The sequence below is a fragment of the Strix aluco genome, chromosome W, assembly GCF_031877795.1.
Source record: "Strix aluco isolate bStrAlu1 chromosome W, bStrAlu1.hap1, whole genome shotgun sequence".
In the NCBI taxonomy this organism is placed as follows: domain Eukaryota; kingdom Metazoa; phylum Chordata; class Aves; order Strigiformes; family Strigidae; genus Strix; species Strix aluco.
In genome coordinates this window covers 5,210,973-5,234,375 of record NC_133970.1, presented here as the reverse complement: position 1 = coordinate 5,234,375, position 23,403 = coordinate 5,210,973, and the positions used below count along the sequence as shown (strand labels likewise).

General features: G+C 45.3%; 1 protein-coding gene across 4 annotated transcripts in view; it reads right to left on the bottom strand.

The window, feature by feature from the left end:
• Positions 1-5,258, bottom strand: part of LOC141917551 (ubiquitin-associated protein 2-like) — a 138,781-nt gene extending 133,523 nt beyond the window's left edge. For 2 of the 4 annotated variants that reach the window (XM_074810804.1, XM_074810808.1), the window contains exon 1: positions 5,171-5,258. The gene's annotated coding sequence lies outside the window, so the exon portion shown is untranslated. The remainder of the gene's footprint in view (positions 1-5,170) is intronic. The other 2 variants (XM_074810805.1, XM_074810806.1) reach the window with 2 other exon arrangements.
• Positions 5,259-23,403: the final 18,145 nt, after the last annotated feature.

Genomic DNA, 23,403 nt, shown 5'->3' with positions numbered 1-23,403 from the left:
CCAGACTGGATAATTTGAACAAACAAATCAAAGGAGCAACCCATCATATCAGTGATCAAGAACACCAAACTCTTCCCCCCTTTTTCCCCCACCCCAAACCTGTCTTGTAACTACCCCCAAGCCACATCCTCCTCCTGCTTCTCCACAGGCAACTCATTCTGTCCATCTCCCGCTACATACTGCATCAGGAGCTGTCTGTTGAGTCAAGGAGAGAACATACCATCAAAAGAACATGCTAACAACTGATACTAACTTTTCTCCAATACCGTAGAGCAACTGGAAGGGGAGAAAGAATTGCATATCAGCTTTGCAATCAGGGTCTGTCGATAAAGGGGACCTACAACCATAAAAACCAGTTCCTGGCCACCTACCACTCCTTAACAAAGTCCTGGTGAGGAAAACAATGCCGACTCCAGTTGCTAAACTCTTTCATTTGTTCTCTCCTACATTCAGCTCCAATCCCAAACAAACAGCTACTTGTTTTTTGCTAGGTAGAAAAGGTTTTAGTTACCACAGTCTGACTCACTGTTTAAAACCTGCTTGCTCTGGCCTGCAAGGTAAGATGCATCACTCATATGTTTTTGTGCTCAATTTTTGCTTAGATATTAAAATCAACTGAAAAGGGATGGCTCTACAGTTTCTTGCCCTATGTTTTATCATATTTTATAATAGGTAGGTCATTTCATAACTAGAGAAATGCTTAGGATGCCTTCTGTTGATCAGTTATTAATGGATTTGTTTATTGAGAAGAAATATAAAAGTTATACATTTTCGCTTCCCTCTCTCCCATGACTGAAGTACTCAAAAGCACTCCCTAGCAATCAACACAATCAGCAAGGGAGAGAAGTCATAAATGTTCGAGGTAGGTCTTCATTTCAGAGGACTGTACTAAAAGAGCCATCCCAGCACTTCTCAGATTCAATGTCCCTAACTATGAAGTAATTTTAACCATCTAACTTTATTTTAACCTTTGTCTACAGCTGTGGGCATCCTGGGGATTCAGGGGAAGGGGGCTGGATTTGCAAGAATAGGAAAAATAGGCTGATCCAGTTCACTTCTAATTTACCATGACTCATGTAATTCTGCAAAGTTTTAGTCTCATTAAAAAGTACTTTTAAAAATAATTTTGATGCACATAGCTTCATAAAATGAACTATTCAATATGCAGAGTACAATAAGAACTCAGCCTAACCTCTCCTAAATGCTGTATGTACATTAAACCATCATTTACAATCCACACAATTCCTAGACAGAACATACACAGAACTGGGGCAATTTTATCACTATCAGACAATCAAATGTTTGACCTGTTTCTTCCCTCACAGAACTGCTGAATTAGTCTTCAGTTCAGCTAGAGCCAAGACAGCCAATTACTCCTTATTTGCAGGCACAGCAATTATTTGGTTTTGAAATATGCATCTTATTGCATTTTCACAGCACTTTCTTGAAACACATATCCCAAACCCACTCACCTCTCCACCTATCAAGTCATGTGGTTTTATACATCTGCTCCTCTCACTCCTGTATTGGTAGATATACTTTGCTCTGTTCATTGTTATCACCGTTATTCTTATTGTTGCTGTTGCTCTGTTGTATTAAACCTTTCCTTATCTCAGTCTCGGGGCTTTGTATTTCACTCCCTTTGTGGGGGACGGGCAGCGGCCACATGGTCTCAGACCCTGGCAGGGACTAAACCATTACAGGGGAAAGGGATGAAGGTACCACACCTGTGAATTGGACTGCAGGAGCCCCAGGTAGATGGGGAGTTCCAACAAACTGCCAGTTTAGATGGCCAAAATTAAAGAGCATGGACTTGCATGTTATAGCAAAATGAAGAAACCCTTCATACAATTTTTACAAAATATGAACCTTAAGTAATTGCAAAGGAGCTACTTTCACAACCTTTCATCCTGGCTCTCACTTTAATGAGCATAACCTCCTTAGGGAAGTTATATAAAAAACAGTACAAGTCCAAACTATGTCATCTCTGAAAAGCAAAGAGGACACAATGGGCTACAAATGAGTATATAGTATCAGGAAAAAAAAAATAAACAAAAAGCTCTAGCAGAATAACAACACTGAAGTGGATATTACTTGTATTTCCTCTAGCACCTTCCATTCAATAGTTTTGAAGTATACAAATGCAACACTGAGTTTCTTTAATCTGTCATCTTATAAAGGAGACAAGTCACTCAGCTTCTCTTTTACCAAGGTCATACAAGGCTGTTGCAAACCTGAGCACAGAACACAGGTCTTCAGAGACCTGCTCATGTGCTTTAACCAAATAAGAGACAAAGATAAATAAAAAGATTAATAAGAGATATAAATTTTTATTCCTATTCTTTCACAAAGAACCTATTCCAAGTACTGGTACTAAACATTACTGAACTTGCAAGTAAACATTACTATTAATAGTAATACTATCAATACTAATTATTAACAGTATTAATAGTCTATGATACATACATTTCTCAAGCACTATTAATCAGCATACTATTCTGCTATGATCAGTATCACTAGGGGGACACTAGCAACAAATATAAAACATACCAAAAAAATGTCATCCTATGAGGAAAGCATCACATAAAAGTCCATGGATGAAATATAAAACATCAGAAATCTGCTTCTAAGTTCTAAAAGGGTAGCTTAAAAATTGGATAATAAAGAAAAAAAAAATCTTGTCTGTTACCAGAAGCTGCTTTTTTTGTTGAGTTTTCCCTTAGCTTCCTTAGATTTTAGTGGTCTGTAACTCAAAATTCCCCTCAAATGGTCAAATCCTTTTGCAACTCATGGCACCAGGAGCTTTTTTGAGGACTGGCCAAAACAATGCAAGTGAAACAGTCTAAATTTCTGAATTTCCATGCCTTTGTTTCTATTACTATAAACACTTTTTTAAATCAAGACACTGATAAAACTGCAACTAGAGCAAAGCAAAATAGAGCTCACCCAATTCCCACTCCTCCTTCCCTTCTTTACATTACCCAGATTGTTGAGGTTATAAACACAAAAGCTGTCTCATTTTCCAGACTATGCATCAAAACTGGTTTACACCAGTTAATCTAGTTTCTCCATGTAACTCTCCAGGAGTCTCAAAAATCATTAATGCTGCAAAGTGATTTAGTCTTGCTTGTTTTCAAGTTACCTAATATAAGGTTAAAAATAAATTCTTTAAACAAGTTAGGTCAAACCACCACAGAGAAATTGGACCCAGGTATAAATACTGAGTCAGCCAGGTAGGAATCCAAACCCAGATTCCACTAGAGAATGTGATATAGTCAAGGGAATTTCTAAAAGGGCCTGCCTGGTAAATATTAAAAAAGCAAAGCCTCAGAAGGCTGAGTTGTTGCCATTTGTTGCTTGTTCTGTTTCAACAGCAACTGCTGCTCCTCCAGGCCTGCACATCTTTCCCCTCCCTTCCCTTCCCACACATGCAGCTCCAATTTCTCGGAGAAAAAAAAAAAAAAAGCGCTGCTCTCATACCAGGACAGCCCCTCCATTTCAGCAGCCACCACTGCCCCAGAGACTACCACCTTGATCTGCTGCTGTATTATAAGCATTCAGCATTTACTCAAATTGAGATGACTAGGGACTAATTACTGCTTGGTAGCTAGAGATGAAGCAAGCTGGCCCTCACAAGCTTCCCCTTACATAGCTCCACACCAAACCCGAAGTTTCTATTCCAGAAGACTATGTGTTCCTTTGAACATAACCAAGAGGGCTCTGCATGTCCATGCTCCTGATGTTAACACACCTACAAGAGAGAAGCTTCAAACCAGGTTCACCCTGAGTGACTCCCAGGTGGTATTCAACAGCACCACAGACATTTCAGCACATATTTTTAATTCTATTTCACATCACAGAATTCAGATCCTCGCCATCAGGCTCAAAGGTACACACCAGGTCCCTTTCTACATCCAGTTTCTTGCAGAAGGGTTTCTACCAGTTCACTTTCCTGCTGTAAATTTCTTCAGCAACAATAACACAGAACTTTCTTTTTTGTTTTTAAATGCAACATAAGCCAGTCCAATAGCAAAGCCCTGCCCTGACTTCCAATTCTCAGAAAGCACACATAGTCGGGAGTAAATAAGGACTAGGTAGAGAAAGTTAACAGAGAACGGTTCATTTATTGCCATGTCCTCGAGTAACCTACTGTTGCTGACAAGATGTTGTCAGTGAATTCTATAGCTGTGAGTGTGACACGGCTGCCCTACCCCACCCCACCAGCGAGGGAGCACCCGGGAAGAAGATAGGGAAAAACAACATGGGAGTAAAGCCCTACACAAGATACAAATCAGCAGTTATTCAACCCACTTGTTCCCTTCCCGTGCTGCCAGCCCTCCTTTGGCCTGACTCGAGATTAGGAAGGGGCCGAAAGGCACGCCCCTCTTCACCAGCCCTGCGTATCCTCTGAGGAGTTCAGCTGCACCCCCCTTTCTTCACACCCCCAAGCCCACGGAGCCAGGAGAAGCACGAACCCGTCAAGCAAGAAACCCCCAGCAGTAAGATAAGAAATAAGGGGGGTGGGGTGCAGGACCCCTTCCCCAGAATGGAAGAGGGCAGAAAGCTAACCCACCTCTCCTGACACCCACCAGGAGTCGGGTGGGCTCCCCTTCCCCACACGAGTTCAGGCTAGAACAGGACAGGAGCTGCCCACAACACGGCCTACACAGCGGCCCCTACCCATGTCCTTGGGGGGGGGGGGGGGGGGGGGGCGGACGGCAATCTAGGGCAGGGCGAAGCTTTCCCCGGGCAGCCGCCGGGAGAAGTAGGGCAGAACCTCCTCCCCTCACGCCACCCTCCGCCGCGGCCAGGAAGGGGCAGAAGGCCCGGCAGGGAGGGGCAGCCCTGGCAGACACCCGCCGCCTAGCAAAAGCTCCCACCGGGATGAGGAACCAGCCCTAGGCGACGAGCCCATCTTAGGGCCTGAGGCAGCTGAAGTAGCAACGGCCGCTCCCGGGCTGTTGGGCGGGGGAGGGGCACTGGGCCTTCCCTGGGCGTGCGGTTCCACCACCACCACCACCACCACCACCACCACCACCACCACCACCCCCCCCCCCCCCCCCCACTTCCTACCGGGCACGCGCGCGGGGCAGGCAGTGAAGAATGGGGACGCACCTCCTCCCCCCTCAACAGGCAAACGCACACGATCCCGACCCCCCACACGCGGTACCTGCCCAATGTGCTCACAAAGCAGCAGCGGCGACAGTACCCACCACCGTCACGTGACCACGCACACCGGCGCGCGCACTCGCTTACTTCCCTTCCACCTCCTCGCGCGCGCAAGAGTGACGTGACGTACTCACCGCCCTCCCGCGCGCCTCACCCCACACATACTGCCAGCGCGTACCCACCCACGGCCTTTCCACCTACCTCATCACCACCTGAGCAGGGCGGGGGAAGCCGGTTCCTTTTCACTCACGTGACCGGGACTCCTCCACCTGCTCCAGACGCGCGCGCCGGCGGAGCCTAACTGGGAAGGGTATCTGCGGGGAGAGGCAGTTCCGCTTCAGCGCTTTGTCAGGCCGCGGGGAGACAGAGACTCGGCGCCCCCGGGCGCAGCCTGGGCCCTGGCGGGGTGGTTCTAGGAACAGGGTGAACGTTCAGAATCATGGCTCGGTTCCTCTCTCACTGGCCGAAGAAGCAGTTTGAATCAGGAGTTCTGGGGTTTTTTTAGGTTTTACTTCTTATTTTAAGACGGCTTTTATTTCGTGCCCTACAGGGTTTTGGTAGGAGTGGTTTATGTCACAGATTAAAGCCTGTTCAGATTGCCAGGTTATGTTCATTACATTTGGTGTCTCAGTCCCAGAGAGTGTTCAAGCTGAGCTGACATGGGTTCTGGGTTTTCTAGAGCACCCTTGTTCCTTCTATAGTTACTGTTCTCCTGGGGGCTTCACCTCTCTGATATCCCAAACAATCCGCATGACTAGAGAATAAAAAGGCTCCATGTTCTCTCTCCACAGTTGCCAAGACCAATGCCTAAGTGGTCAAGAAATTGGAACCAATTCTGCGCTTACATTAATTTAAGTGTTACACTCTTTTGCTAGGCTGGACATAGGGAGACACTCCATTGATATGGAGGAGTCCCAAGACAAAGGATAGCTGCACTACAGGAGGAAAAGGGTAAGGAGAGTATGCTAAGGATTAATGGAGAATGGCAAGGGGGTGGCACAGTAGAAGTTACATCAGAGCACTTGGTGCAGCTTCTGGCAACCTAAACTGAATGGTGACAGGACAGATGGCAAGAAAGGAAGGTTGCTCAGCTGCCCAAGAAGAGGAGTTTCAGGTTGTGAGACAGGAAAAAAAACAACCTTTTTCCCTTTAGGCTTTTTCCTGCTGTGCGTTTTTCCCATTCTGTACAGCACCTCTGGTTGCTCAGAATGTAGCAGTTGTACCCTTCTGGCATCCCTTCTTTGTAAAGCCTGACATTTTAAGGCAGGGCTTGCTTAGCCTATGTGGAAATTGGTCCCTGCTTGGTGCTCTGCTGAGCAGGCAGGGTTGGTGAAGATGATGGGGGCACCAAGATAGCAGACCATTTGTTCAGCCCCTGGTGCCTCCAGTGATGCATCCCATGGTTTTCAACCTTTTCTGTGGTATTATTTTCTTTACTGCTGTTTGCTCATCCTCTGTCCCTTGACATACTCTCCATGTAAGTAGAGGGGGCATCAAATCTCATTTTACCCTAAGCAATATCTGAAAATTAATAAGTGTTGTTCATGCTTCTGTCTTCTCTGCTTAGACAGAATAAACAGATTTAAGTGGCCTGGACTGACCTTGATATTTATTGCATAGATGGTGTGGGAATACAATGGAAGATTGGTGAGGATTATAAACACGCTCAAATGACTTGCAGCTGGGGTGTCGAGAAACACATATATCACACTAATTGTTGTTTAGCTTTGTGTGCCTGATGGGTAGAATGTCTGCGTTTAGATAACATAGGCCTGCGAGAGACTCGGAGGCAACTTATCGAACATCCTTGAGACTCCTGCCCTGCTGTGGGAAAGATCAAAGCACAGTGGAAAAGTACGCCTGTGAAAATCCCGGATATATACAGATGAAAGCAGCAGGCCCGAGATCTTTTCTTTCTTCTCCTTTTTCTGACTAGCAAGGACCAAGCTCTGCGGTGTCTGCGTCCCTGCTTGTGTGCCTCTGCCTGGGTGTTGCTGTGGAGATCCCCCAGGTCACGAGGTAACAAGAATAAATTTACTCTTTGCATTTCATCCGTGGTTTTGTGGTTGTTCCTGTGTCCTGCCTGTGTCAGCTCACATAGAGGGACAGGAGCTACGACAGTTCCTACTGCTCAGAAGCAAGAAAACCTCCTTATTCCCATCTTTTCCCAATAAGCTAGTGTCCTTTAGAGCTAAATTGAAATTCAGACCAAGCAATGCACAGTTAGAGTTGATTTTCTTGAGGCAGTTGTTGATATTTTGGTTTATTACTGTTGGGGGGAGGGAATTAATTATAGCTCTAAACAAAGTTTTACAAGCTTTGTGACAAACATGTCTGCCTGTGGCTCCATAATCTGTGCAGATTTAATCAGTATTATTAGCATTCTTTCATCATGACTTGGCAATCCTTTGCTAATCAAGATGGATATTTGATATGCAGCACACAACAACAAAGGCTGAGAGCTCTTGGGATTTTGCAGTCAGGTCATGTGGTGCCAGCTGGATTGTGTCTCCAAATATCACACAGAATCCAGCCCAGAAGCATTTGGAATAGGAGAAAATTAAACAAGGATACCAGGACAAAAGCATTGTAGATTCCTCTCTGCTGTACATGGAGTACATATAAATGAGAAAAGGGCATATTTCACTGCCAAAGCTTCCAGAGGAGACCTAAAGGAATAAACTAATGGAGGCTTGGGGACACAGACCCTCGCTCCAAATATTCAGTACATCAGGCTTGGACAGGAGACCCTGCACTAAACACAGCGAAGGTTTGACCAGGCCTGGCAGGCAAATTCTACCTACTGCCTTTGTCAGGACTTTATCTGCTGTTACAAGGATTTGTGATCTTTTCAGTTTTTCAACTACTAAAGAATAATCTGGTACAGGTGCAAATCCTGGTGGACTGTATGTTTAAGCTTACTTCAGGATTGCTTTTCTCAGTCACCTACTGCAGATTTCTTAAATAGCCTGCAGTCCCTGTACCAGACTGGAAACCACTATTCTGGTGCTGTAGGAGTCTGGGCCGCGCTGGGAGAAAGTTAGTGCAGACAGAAGAATGCAAGGACGAAGACAAGGCCAGCAAAATAAGGCTGGCAAAAACACACAAGATAGCAGATAAGTGAGAAACACCTGTGGTCAGCAAAAGCACACAAGTCTGAGCAAAACAGGGTATGAGACAAGGGAGTTTTGGCAAGTTTTGGGCTTTACGTGCTAATTGCAATTAACCAATGCAAATGCTTGTAGAGGCGCGTGAACAGCGCGTGTAGATGACCTGTAGCCTATTAGAAGATAGATGAGTGCGTGTACGGAACTTAGTAGAGTATAAATGTAACCAGAAAAGGAATAGAAAAAAACTAGAACAATAACTATAATAAAAAAGATGGACGACCTGATCATCACATTGGTGTTGCGTCGTTTCTGTTCCCGCACGGAGAAATAAGGACCCCGGCTAATGGTGACTCCGACAAATGGTGACCCCGACGTGCCAACGTGCCAAAGTGCTGACGTGCCGGCATGCCGATGTGACCTGCTATCAATGTGAGTGATTTACTATCGACGTGATTTACGACGTGATAGAATCGTCGCTGATTCTGATAGAATCGCCTGAACAGAAGCGGGAGGAAGGCGGGGGCTGTCGGCCGGCGTTATCGGAGGTAAGCCGGGCTGCCCGAGAGAGGCAGGAGCGGATCCGCGCTAAGCCGGGAAAGTAGGGGCTTAGATACCGACAGCATGGGGCTCCCTGCATCAGCGACAGAAAAGGCTGCAGTTCGAAGTTTGATGCAGCTCGCAGAGGAGACAGAGGTGGATCTCAAGGAAGGGGATTTAGCCACGCTGCTTCTCTGGTGTAGACGTAGGACATTAATCACTAATACTGATCAGTTGTATGATGAAGAAGTTTGGAAATCTATTGGGACTGATTTGTGGGAATCGATTCAAGCAGGGAAAAAGGAAGCGAGAAAATTAGCACCTACTTATCGAAAGGTGCGAGTGATATTGGAAGCAATGAAAGGTCGGGCTTGTGTTGCTGCTGCCGCTGCTCGCGCGATTGCTGCCGCTGAGTGGAAGGAGAGTGACAAGGAGGAGAAAGAGAAGGAGGAAAAGAACTTGTTATTTGATGGTGTGCCTGCGTCCTCTAAAGTTGTGTGTCCTGTGTCAGAAAGGGAATTTTGGGCAGGTCCTAGGATTGAGATCGAACCCTGGGTGCCACCAACAATGCCCTCTGCCCCACCTTTGCCTGGTTCATCTCCTCCTGATACTTTGTCAAATTCCATAGACCCAGTTAAAGTGCCGCTCCCTATGGAGGTGGATGATGAGTCGTCTCGGGCAGTCTATCCTAAACCTCATTCTGAACAGCTTGCTAGTCTGTTAAAACAACAAGAGAAAGCAATGTCTGACCTTTTGGATGAAATGCAACAGCTAGATCGTGGGTCAGCCAAACAGGCTATTCGTGAGGCGTGTAGAAAGGCTCATCAAGCCATAAGGGATGGTTTGAAAGCAGTCGAAGAGAGCGTCTGTGCGCCAGAAGCTAGGGGTGCGCCCGGTGGGCAAAATAATTCTGAGGGACCCCCACAAGAGACTCAGATTACTGAGGAGAAATTGAGAGAGAAGGAAAAAAGAGCCAGAGCTTGGGTAATGCAGCTGTTAGAGGACGGAGAGATGATTCCAGAAGAGGCGGATAGTTATCTGAGAGGTAAATTTGGAAATGGGCTTACATCAAAGGAACGGCAAGCATACGCAAAATATAAACAGGTAGAGAAGGGAGGAGGGGAAGTTAGTTCAACGACTCCATTAAAACGGGTTGCTGGATGGCTGCAGGGCAAAGACGAAAGAAAAGGACCTGAAAACAATGCCGCTTCTTCGGCATCCAGTCCTCTCGTGCCTGATCCGCCCCCCCGCAGGACCCTAATTATACTGTCGGGCAGAGATGGAGGGGGGTGATTGAACATGCAGTTATAGAAGGGCAGATGCTGCCACCTAGTGTCATGGCAATGCCAGTTGTCGTGCAAGGGAACCAGCGGGTGTGGCATCCATTTGACTGGAAGACTGTGACTCAGTTATAAAGAACAGTCATGGACTTTGGGTATGATAACAAACAAGTTATGACCGTGATACAATCCTTCTTTCGCAACCAAGATTTAGTGCCAACTGATATCAGAGCACTTTTGGAGATTATCCTTCCCCCTACTGCTTTTATGCTGTTTAAAGAAAGATGGCATGAAAAATGTGAGATTTCAATGGTAAACAACCTCCATCAGTTGGATGGACATGATCCTTTAAGATTTGTTACACTTGATCAACTTATGGGGACAGGACAGTATTGTAATGGAGCAGCACAGGCAGCCTTGCACCCGCGTATAACACAACACTCTCAGGCACTGGCCTTAGAGGCACTTCAAGAGCTGCCTCAAATTGGAAAACCGAGACTGCCTTATCATCAAGTGAAGCAAAAGCCAGATGAGCCATATATGCAATTTATTGATCGATTGAAAGAGGCACTGGATACTGCACCTAATCTTACACCTGATGCTAAAACAGCAGTGGGGAAAGACTTGGCATATCAAAATGCAAATCAAAGATGCCAACAAGTGATTGCCAGTCTCCCACGAGGTGCTACCCTGACACATATGGTTGAGGCATGTTCACGATTGCCATCATTATTGGAAGAGCAAGAAAAGGCTACTATCCACGCAAGAGCCCTTGCTGCAGCTTTAAGACCTGTTACAAGTCAGGGAAAAGGAGATCCTGGACTTAAAAATGCTAGGAAAAAGGAAGGATGTTTTTTATGTGGTAAACCTGATCATTTTAAGCGACAATGTCCTCAGGCAAAGAAAGCTACCATAACAGAGCCATTTGCCGGTACCTGTAACCGATGTGATAAATTTGGGCATAAGGCCAGCGAGTGTCGATCAAAATTCAAGAAAGACGGGAGCCCCTTGCCGGGAAACTCCTCGCAGAGCGCCTTTCCGGGGGGCGCCAAGACACTCAAATTCCCCCAAGTGGCGGCTGCCTTGACGAGCTTTCAGCAGCCACCCGAGGAAGTGCAGGCCTCGATTTGGCCGTGGGAGTCGACATCACAATAGTGGATGATTCAGTGCATGTAGTTCCTTCCGCAGTTACAGGACCGTTAGGACATGGACTGAGTGCATTATTGATAGGACGATCCTCGGCATCGAAGCAAGGAATTATGATTATTCCTGGATTAATTGATTCTGATTATACTGGACAAATTGGGATAATGGTGAGAATTCTAAACCCTCCAGCCACATTGCATAAAGGTGATCGTATTGCTCAATTAATTCCATTTCGAGCACATGTTATTAAGAGTCAAGATCGTGAAAGAGGCGATCAAGGATTTGGGTCTACTGGACCAGTGACTGTTGCCTTTTCACAATTGATCACCAACAATAAGCCTATGAGAACAGTCACAATACTTGGGAATGATGGAGTTAAGATCTGCTCTGAACAAGTCATGCTTGACACTGGAGCTGATGTCACCATTATACCATATGCTGCATGGCCACCTTCTTGGCCTTTGATTATGGCATCCAACATGGTTGTAGGAATTGGAGGAGCATCCCCTACACAGCAAAGTGCACATTTTGTTACCATTATAGATGACAAAGAAGGTCTCAGAGCACAAGTGAAACCATATGTACTGCATACGACACTCTGGTTATTAGGGCGAGATGTCTTGTCTCAGTGGGGATGTGTATTACAAACACCTTTTTAGAGGCGGCCATTGTAGCGAGCGACCCCCGTCCTGTTTTAAAACTGAACTGGTTAACTAATACTCCTGTATGGGTGGAGCAATGGCCGCTACCAACTGAGAAGCTCGCTCATTTAAGGGATCTCGTGCAAGAACAATTAAATGCTGGACACCTTGTCCCTTCTACCAGTCCGTGGAATACACCTGTGTTTACCATCAAAAAGAAGTCTGGAAAATGGAGACTGTTACAAGATCTGCGAGCAGTTAATGTAGTTCTGCAGGACATGGGAGCACTTCAGCCAGGATTACCCAATCCATCCATGCTCCCTCAGGGCTGGGACATTGTGGTTATTGATTTGAAAGATTGTTTTTTTTCAATACCTTTGCATCCGGATGATTATGAAAAATTTGCCTTCTCTGTCCCTTCTACAAATAGAGCAAAACCTTCTGAGAGATATCATTGGGTAGTGTTACCACAGGGCATGAAAAATTCTCCCACAATATGTCAATGGTATGTGGATTTAGCTCTATGACCCTTTCGAGAACATCATATCGACTGTATTTTGTATCACTATATGGATGATTTGTTGCTTTGCCAAAAACCACCCATTTCTGAAGAATTGATTCAAGAACTGATAGAAGCTCTAAATATAATGGGACTCGTTGTGGCCCCTGAAAAGGTACAACGGACTGAGCCATGGAAATACCTAGGGATGACTTTAACTGAATCTACTGTTAGGCCACAGAAGCTATCAATAACACAGAAAGTGGAAACATTAAATGATCTACAGAAATTGGTGGGAGATATTCAGTGGATCCGCAGTATTTGTGGCATTACTAACACAGATTTACAGCCTTTATTTAAGTTGTTGCAAGGAAATTGTAATCCTCAAGAACCTAGGTCTCTAACAGCGTCAGCTAAACACGCCCTGGATAATATTTCCCTGAAATTGAGTGTTAATTCTGCAGCTCGTATTGACCCTGTTCAAGCATTACAATTGTTTGTATATAATACAGAGTCAGAAGTATCAGCTTTTTTAGGACAATGGTGTGAACAACAGTCTAATCCCCTCAGAATTATTGAATGGTTATTTTTATCGGCCAGAGGACATAGAACAATAACATCTTGTGTGGATGCGATAGCAAGTATTATTTGAAAAGGTGTTCAGCGAGCAATATCTATTGCTGGAAAGGAACCGGATCGAGTAGTTGTGCCGTATGCACTGGACCTAATTCAGGCTATGTGTGAATCATCTATGTCCTTCTCGCTGGCTGTGATGAACAAATCCTATCAAATTGACAGCCATTATCCAAAGCATCCACTATTTAAAACTGCTTTAACAATGACTGCTGTTCCTGTCATTAGTCGACAACCTTTACAGGCTTTAACAGTATTTACAGATGCCAGCAGCAAGACCAAAACGGCAGGATTTGTTTGGAAGGAGAATGGAATATGGCAATCAGAACGCTTTGTTTGCGATACATCTGTACAGATTTTGGAGCTTAAAGCGGTGATTGCTGTGCTTAACCGCTGGAACATTCAAGATTTAAACATTGTGACTGATTCTTTATATGTGGCAGGTGTAGTACAACGAATCGAAAGGGCCTTGTTAGGACATGTAAACAATCCCACCCTTTTTCAGGCTTTTGTCGACTTATGAAATACTGTTAATCATCGCACGCATCGGGTTTTTATCATGCATCTAAAGAGCCATACTAGGCTCCCTGGAGGTCTTGTAGAAGGCAACGCTCGAGCTGATCAGTTGGTTGCCGCTTTAGCAGACACGCATAACATTGTTCAAGAAGCCTATAAATCTCATGCCTTCTTTCACCAGTCTGCAACTGCATTACGTAAGCAATTTAACATCCCTAAGACCCAAGCACGGGCGATAGTGGCTGCTTGCCCAGACTGTGCCACTCTCACACCGCTACAGGACGGTGGTGCGAATCCTCGTGGCTTACAGCCACGGGAAGTTTGGCAAACTGATATCACTGTGTTTCCGCCTTTTGGGCGTCTTCGCTACTTACATGTGTCAGTGGATACCTGTTCCTCATTTATATGGGCCTCTGCTCATGCTTCTGCCTTGGCAGCAGCAGCTCGTCAACATTGGACGCGAGCGATTGCGGTTATGGGGTGTCCAAAGAAAATTAAAACTGATAATGGTCCCGCATATCGGGCAGCCTCCACCACTGCCTTTTTACAACATTGGGGAATTCAGCTTCTCCACGGAGTACCACACAACTCTACTGGGCAAGCAATCGTTGAGCGCGCCCATCGCATATTGAAACATCACCTTGTTATTTTGAAAAAACAGGGGGAGACAGGGGGTTCCCCTCATGAGATATTGGCAAAAACATTATTTGTTTTAAATTGGCTTAATATACGCGGAGGGCAAGATGAACCGCCTGCACGAATACATATGCAAACAAACAAGCATGATTATTCCTTTCAAAAAATTCAAGTGCAATTGTATTCCCCTCAATCTGGGCAATGGGAGGGACCTATGCAGTTGTTAACTTGGGGAAGAGGTTATTCTTGTGTTTCTACAGGTAGTGATCCACCTAAATGGGTCCCCGCAAAGTGGGTGAAACCATGGATCGCAAAGAATGACGACACCAACCCTGCATCCCGAGGCACTCCAGAGACACCAACATCGATTGAACTTGGTCCTGACGCCGTTGTTAACGGCACTACATCCAGCGAACAGTGAAGTTCTGTGTCTTTTACCGAATCTGCAGTCATTTTATGCGGCTATTCGAACACAGCCGCTCACCATAAAACAGCTTGAAGAACATGACACAGCTAGTACGGAACATGGTCTAAACTGTCGACCTTGGGTTTTTATACATTGTGCATGGTGTGACAGGGGAACTTGGAGAGTCACACGTGCGCATGATCGGGAAAGTGTGTATAAATGTCACTTGTGTGCTGACCGGATTATCTTTTACCGAAGCAGATTGGTTGTCTGATTTTATAGGTAGGTCAGTATATCAGCGATTAGCTGTTGGTACAGAAGGACAGATTAGAGTTTTAGACAACAACAGCAGTTTTCTAGGGCTTTAAGCCTAATTGAAGATCTTGGGCAAAGAGTTTTAGCAGAAATTAGTTTTGAGTTTTGTAAATGCTTAGCTTTGCAATGTATTAGGCAAAATAATAAGGTAGTAGATAGGAGCTGTGGTGTTGGAATAAACGTTCCTCGAAGTTGGCAGGTGCACAAGGATAAGATCACGCAGATCTGTTCGAACCTTTGACGACACCTGCAACGACAAGGTGCGGCTACCTTCATTAGCCACTGTTATAGCTACTTCTTTCTTCTTTCCGCAAGGAATGGCTGCCAGAAATGCAAATTATATACGTAGATTAGCATGTTGGAGTGAAAAGCAATTTAATCTAACTTCGCAAATGCTGAGTGCGCTGCTTACTGATGTTGATAGTGTTAGGCATGCTGCTTTGCAAAATCACGCTGCTGTAGATTTTTATTATTGGCACATGGGCATAGATGTGAAGATTTTGAAGGAATGTGTTGCTTTAATTTGTCTGACCATTCACAGAGCATACACCAACGATTAGCGAAAATGCAACATAACAGGAAACATATTACAGAGGGACATGGCTCCTTTTCAGATTGGCTCATTGATCTCAGACTGAGAGGTTGGTTACAAATATTGGTCAAAGGAGCATTGATGGTACTGATGGTATTGCTGCTTTTGATGTTGATTCTTCCTTGCTTGTTCCAATGTTTGCAGAGGATGCTGCAAAGTTTGGTTGAGCAAATAAAAAATAAAAAAAAAAAGGGGGAGATGTAGGAGTCTGGGCCGCGCTGGGAGAAAGTTAGTGCAGACAGAAGAATGCAAGGACGAAGACAAGGCCAGCAAAATAAGGCTGGCAAAAACACACAAGATAGCAGATAAGTGAGAAACACCTGTGGTCAGCAAAAGCACACAAGTCTGAGCAAAACAGGGTATGAGATAAGGGAGTTTTTGGCAAGTTTTGGGCTTTACGTGCTAATTGCAATTAACCAATGCAAATGCTTGCAGAGGCGCGTGAACAGCGCGTGTAGATGACCTGTAGCCTATTAGAAGATAGATGAGTGCGTGTACGGAACTTAGTAGAGTATAAATGTAACCAGAAAAGGAATAGAAAAAAACTAGAACAATAACTATAATAAAAAAGATGGACGACCTGATCATCACATTGGTGTTGCGTCGTTTCTGTTCCCGCACGGAGAAATAAGGACCCCGGCTAATGGTGACTCCGACATGGTGCTTTGGCATTCTACTTGCCAGTCACATTTGGGAGGGGGGGGAAACCACTTCTGTTCAGAATATCACCCTGTTCCTGGTTCAGAAGTCTGCTCTACTTCTGTGTTACAGACAAGAAATGAAAACCATCTATTCTTCACAGGCTTGGGCTGCAGTATATCTTCCCTCCTCTTGCTAATGCTCTCTTCTTTCCAGACTACTGACCATTGCCCCTCAGACTCATTGGACAATTAGTCCAACTGAGCTGATGTTCAGAGCAGTTTTCACTATTTAGTCTGAAGTCTGTATTTTCTTTGTGTCTGTTTTTTCCCCAGTTACATCACTTGGTCTAATAAAAATACTGTTCTTCTCTGCAAACTGTTCTTACAGCCTTAACCCATGACAGCTGCATCAACAGCAGTACCTTTCTTCAAAACATACTCCAGTAGCCTCAGAGAGACAATGTATCCAGTTGTACTCAGACTCTGTGAGGGAGAGGCTCCGCATGAAGAAACCAAGCTTGACTTTCAGGTTTGAGTTGAGTTTGCAGGGAATTAGGAATTCTCTCTAGTTATAGTGGAACAACTGAAAATCTTGGATGCAAAGTGGAGTTGCCTTAAGAGATGTTACCCTTCGGTGTACCAGGGATTGCTGCTGCATTTAGACTTGGGGTGAAACTTGTAAAGATTCAAAGTGTTAGATTGTGTTAATATGCATGCAGAAGCAAGACTTCACCAACATTCGTACTTGAAAGGGTTGCCATTTCAGTTGTGGAAGCAAGCCCTTATGGTATAGACGCCATTCATTGATTCACTGCATTGAAGGCAGGAACAGTAATAATATCATTGTGTCTAGCCTTCATACAGCCCAGGCCATTAAAATTCCTAACATCCATGTGCTGCATTAGTCTCTCATGTCTCAGCATCACCTTGGGAATTCACATTGGACTGCTTGATCATCCTTTAGAGTTGGTGCATGCCTGGAGACAGACTCTATTCTGTGGGTGCCCCCTGCAAACCTTAGTCCAAGTTTTCTCACCTTGTAATTTGGTTGTATGAAAAAGGTGATACGTTTCCATGAGACCAGAATCTGAAATTGCTCTGTACAACCACCTTAACCCCATTGTTATTTTCAATTCCTCCAACCTTTTTCACAAAACATTGTATCTGCAGTGACTTTGTACTTATTTCCAGATGGCTGAGACAGTTCAACATATCTGAGCCTGATATCAATCCCGCAGAACCTCACTATAAACACCTGTTTCGGGGAGGATGTTGGCAACTGTTAATCTGTTTAGTGCATGCTCTGCTAATAGCGAGTGCTGATTTAATTCTGTGATGTGCCCACTGTTACCTTTATCAGTGTCCTGGTTTAGCCAGGATAGGGTTAAGTTTCCCCAGCAGTGGGGGGAAGCTCTAGCCGGGTTATTCAATACCATGCTGACGTCACCTCCTGGTGCCCGAAGCACGGGAGAATCGGTGAACGCGTGTGTTATGCGATCTCTCTACTCTCACGGCTGTATCGGTAGATACCTTGCTCTGTTCATTGTTATCACTGTTATTGTTATGGTTGTTGTTTGTTGTGTTGCTATTGCACTGTTGTATTAAACCTCTCCTTATCTCAGCCCCAGGGCTTTGTATTTCACTCCCTTTGTGGGGGAGGGGCAGCGGCCGCGTGGTCTCAGACCCCAGCAGGGACTAAACCACCACAACTTTTGGCGCCCAACGTGGGGCTCGAGAGGGCTGAGATAAGCACAAAAGGAGAAGGTGTGTTAGAGCAATCTGTTAGGTGTAATTTTTCTGGTTTTATTTGTATTGTTTGATAAGGAACATTTGCAATGCTGGCCAATTTGCTTGCGTGGTGGGGCTGGATTAATCCTTATATCCCCTGTGTGTTCCCAGTGCTGGTGTTTCTTGTCGGTGGAAAATGTCTCAAGGGTCTTGTTTTGCTGTACTGCCTGCAGAGTGCTTATAATGTGCTTGTATCACTGCTTGTGGGGGTGAACCGGTACCTGTTTGCTGCCTGGGCTTTTGTTTGGGGTCTCACCCCTTCGATGGGTGAGCCAGGGGAAGAGATCCTCTCGGTTTTTGAGAGTTTCAGCTATCCCTGGAGCACCCAGGCCAGTGTGCTTGTGGCTCTGTGCTTTCTGAATGTCTGCCAGATCTTGTTTTGGGCCATGCGGTACTTGTCCAACAATAGCACCACCCGGAAACCTGCCCCAGGGGCAGATAGTTATAAATGGCAAGGTGTGTGGGAAAAGATGGGCAAGTGCCTGAGTCAGTGGTCACCCCCAATGCTTTGGGATTTCACTCCTGAACAAATGCAGAGTCCTGATAAACTGATGGAGTATTTGGAAAAGGTGTGCTGCCAATCTGACAAACCCCGGGAGACACAACTTGTTGCGATGTGCTGGGGGCTTGCCCATGCTTACCGTGTCATCTTTAACACTGTTCACTGCCCTCAAGAGGGAGAAGGGGCTGCAGGATCTGAAAGTGAGCCTGCTGGTACAGCAGCTGGGCCAGGGGGACAGGCAGTGCCAGTACCAGTCGCCTCCACCAGCACAGCAGCTGAGCCGAAGGGACAAGCAGTACCAATATCAGTCGCCCCGATACGGAAAACCAACTACACCAAAAATTCCCCTCGCAGTGTACAGGGTGATAATGAACCAGGCCCATCATGAGAGCAGGAGGAAGAGCCGGAGGTAATCATCCGATCTCTATCCCTGAGTGAGTTGCGAGATATGCGGAAGGATTTCAGCCGCCTTCCAGGCGAGCAAATTTGCACCTGGCTGCTCCGATGCTGGGATAGTGGAGCTGCTGGTTTGGAATTGGAGGGGAGAGAGGCCAAGCAGGTGGGACATTTAGCCAAGCAGGCTGGTATTGACAAGGCAATAGGGAAACAGGCTCAAACCCTCAGCCTTTGGAGGCGACTCCTGCTCGCTGTGAGGGAGAGGTACCCCTACAAGGATGATGCTCTATGTCGGTTAGGCAAGTGGACCGACATGGAGAAAGGCATTCAAAACCTCAGGGAAATGGCTGTGTTTGACATGATCTATGGTGATCTGAATGATGAGGGGTCACCAATGGATCCAGATCAGGCCCCTTGCACACAGTTGATGTGGTGGAAGTTCCTGCAAAGTGGACCAGAGGGACATTCCAAAGCATTAGCAGTAGCGTCCTGGTGGCGAGACACCCAGACTGAAACAGTGGACGAAGTGATTATCTAGCTCTGGCAATATGAGGGAAGTCTCCCTTCCTCCCAACATGCTTTGGTTTCAGCTGTAGAGGAACTGTCTCAGAGGCTCCAGAAAGTGGAAGAGGACATGTCCTACATTCCACCTGCATGGGCCAATGTCTCAGCTATTAGAAGCAGGCGCTTCCCCACCCAAGAGAAGGGCAGTGGAAGGCACACACCACGGGGCACCCTGTGGTTCTTCCTCCGCGACCATGGGGAAAACATGAGGAGGTGGCATGGACAGCCCGCTCCCGCCCTAGCTGCACGAGTACAGCAGCTGAAAGGGAAGACCACCATGAAAGGGGAGTCTTCCAAGAGAGACGCAGCTCCAGTGTCCAGTCGGAAATCCCCCAGACAGAACAGAATGGCCAACATGATGCTTGACCCTCTTGAGGGGACCAGGAAATCATTCCTGCAGGAGTCACTCTTAGAACAAGTGAGTGATGGTGAGCAGGATTAGAGGGGTGTCGCAGCAGAGACGGACACGACAAACATCAGATTGTGTGAAATGACCAAAATGGCTGCAAAAGCACCTTTATTGTTCTAACAAGCCTTTTTATAACCTTCTTCAAAGTAGGTGTTCATACAGGATTGGTTTACTTTAGTAACTAACAGTTCATGATTGGGTGATAGTTTCTCAGCTTAGCCATCAGGACAGTTCTTCTTATCTTAGTTCTCTAATCTTGTTTCCATGGCATTTCTCGGGACTTTCTGGCCTCTCATGGATACACTGGAATCTCGTCAAGGTTAAATTCTTTTTCAGTTAGACTAGAGGCAGGCCCGCTGCCTCTCCCGACAATTCCTCCTTTTTGTATTTGTTCTAGAAATATTGCGAGAGCAGTCTTCTGCAGGGCCCTTTGCAGAAGACTGACAAGACAGGGCAACATTAAAAGCACGGTCACAATTATCAAGATCACTACCCCCACAGTTTTGACCAGAGATATCAACCATCCAGACAGTCCCCAACCTTTAAACATCCTTGTTAGCCAATCTAAGCCATCATCTTCTGTTAAATGCTTGACACCATCCCTTAGCTGCTGTATGCTTTTGAAAATAGATTCGGAGTGGTCAGCAAATTCATGCAACACATTCCATCAAAATCTTCACATCCATGTCCTTGCACTAAAAGCAAAAAGTCAATCGCAGCTCTGTTCTGTAACGTAGCATGTCTGACACTATCAACATCAGTTAAAAGGCCACTTAAAGCTAAAGAGGTAGCATTAGTCTGTTTGCTAAGCCAGCATCCCAACTTATTTAAAGTTCTTAAGGCATTTGCAATGCCAACTCCTGGTGCCAATATGGAGTCTGTTATGATCTGGCCTGGATTCCAGAATTCAATGTTATCTTGACAAGAACTGCTAAACTGATGAACAGTCCTTTGGACTCGCTTATGTTTTCGAGTCAAATTCAGAATCATTGACACATTTGGTGTTAATAACATGAGGCGTCCGAGGCTACATGGGCCTCCATTCAGTTTAGATGGAACGCTTCCCCAGGCACGATCTCCGCAGATTAAAAACACACCAGGAGGTAATGCAAGAGGAACGTCAGAAGACCGTGAGATGTTAGTCGAGGTATAATTGCACCAAGCGGTTGAGTTATGATAAGCAGCATTAGTTGCATTCACATTTTGCCCTCTCCGTGTGGAAGTATTATAAGAGTAATTAAAAAACACACAAGCATCCATTATGACAGAGCCTAGTATTGGGGTCACCATTAGCCGGGGTCCTTATTTCTCCATGCGGGAACAGAAACGACGCAACACCAATGTGATGATCAGGTCGTCCATCTTTTTTTTTTTTTTTTTTCCCAATCCTGGTTACATTTATATTCTACTAAGTTCCGTACATGCACTCATCTATCTTCTAATAGGCTACAGGTTATCTACACGCGCTGTTCACGCACCTCTACAAGCATTTGCATTGGTTAATTGCAATTAGCACGTAAAGCCCAAAACTTGCCAAAACTCCCTTATCTCATACCCTGTTTTGCTCAGACTTGTGTGCTTTTGCTGACCACAGGTGTTTCTCACTTATCTGCTATCTTGTGTGTTTTTGCCAGCCTTATTTTGCTGGCCTTGTCTTCGTCCTTGCATTCTTCTGTCTGCACTAACTTTCTCCCAGCGCGGCCCAGACTCCTACAGCCTAGCAACTCTACTTCTTGGGGTTCTTGCGTAACCTGTGGAAGGTGACTATATACACCATCCCAATTATCTATACAATTTTTTTTGAGAGTTGCAAAGAGAGAAAGGCTGAAGGGCTTGTGGGATTGGCCATGTGTCTACTGGCAATCCCACCAAACACGTGGAGAATGGATTTTCCGGGTTCGCAGTAGAGAGGCACAAGGCTTCTTGATATGTCATGTTTGCCAAAGTTACCCAGACATTCTGCTTGGGTTGTGGAACTACCCATCCTTCACCCTGATGCAGGTTCCAGCACAGGCCGAACACACCGAGCAGGAACCCAGCGAGGGCCGGCATCTGTAGAGACACAAGCATAACCCCTGCCCCAGGTTAATAGCTCACATGGTCCACTCCACTGGCCAGTAATTAGATCTCTGACATGCACTTTGACGCCCTTTTGCAAATCCTGTTTTGAAAAAAGAGAAGAGAAATGCTGAAAAAGAGGAGGTAGAGAAGAATTGTCCCCATAATGGAGAAAGTTAAGAACATAAACTGCTTTATCCAAACATGCCTGTGGTGGTTCCCCAATCATTCCCCCTTTTTGTTTTTGAAGCTGCCGCTTTAACGTGCCATGCGCACACTCAACAATTGCTTGTCCTGTCGGGGAATGGGGAATTCCTGTAACATGAGTAACACCCCACAAATTAAAAAATGTTTGAACTTTCTGTGAAACATATGCTGGGCCATTGTCCGTTTTAATTTGGCGTGGCACCCCAAGCATAGAAAAAGCCTTTTGGAAATGTTGGATTACATCTTTTCCTGTTTCTCCATTGTGTGCTGTTGCTACTAAGGCATGAGAATAAGTATCAATAGAAACATGAACATATTTCTGTCGGCCAAATTCATCTATATGAGTAACATCAGTTTGCCAAATCTGTAAAGCCTGCATACCTCTGGGATTAGTACCAAAATACACTGGTGTGTGAGTTCCTTGGCAATCAGGGCAGGCAGCTACAATGGAACGAGCTTCAGTATGAGACAAGCCGAACTGCCGTCGTAAGGCTCGATATCCTTGGTGAAAAAAATTGATGTGATAATACAGCTTGTTGCTTTATGTTAGGAACAGTACTCAGAGCCATAGCAGAAACAAGAGCATCCGCTCTGGCATTACCTTCTGTATAAAATCCTGGCAAAGTGGTATGACTACGGATGTGCATGATAAAATAAGGTTCTGTTCGTAGTTGAATACTTTTCCAGAGTTCTAAAAGTACATCAGATAATAATTGATTGTCTGACATGGTCAAAACCACTTTGTCTAGTCGAGAGACTAAGTTAGCTACATACGCTGAGTCAGTTACAATATTTACAGGAGTCGAAAAAATAGAAAAAAACAACAGCCATTGCACGCAGCTCTACTACTTGTGGAGAACCATTTTGATATACTACTTTGTTGTTCCAGTTGTTGTTTTCATACCATACTACTGCTGCTTTACCTGTTTTTCCTGAGCCATCTGTAAAAACAGTAAGGCTGTTCACTGGTTCTGGGTGGCTTAAATTTTTCTGACCAAATGGTACTTCTCGAGCAAATCTCAGCAGCGGGTGTGATGGCAGGTGATATGATATCTGTCCCTGAAAGCCTGCCATGGCTGCTTGTAGCTCATAATTATTCGCCAAACACCATTCAAAATACCAATTTTGAACAGGTAAAACAATCGTAGCTGGGTCACGCCCTGTTAGTTCTGTACATCGTTTTCTGGCTTTTATGATTACATCAGCAATAAGCTCAAACAGTCCAGGAGCAGTTTTTCATTGGTCGGAGTGACAGAAACATCCATTCCAAAATATGTAATGGGTCATCCCACTCAGGATTCCACTGCACTAAAGCACCAAATGGCACAGTTCTGTCAATTAGTACAAAGAGTTGTACC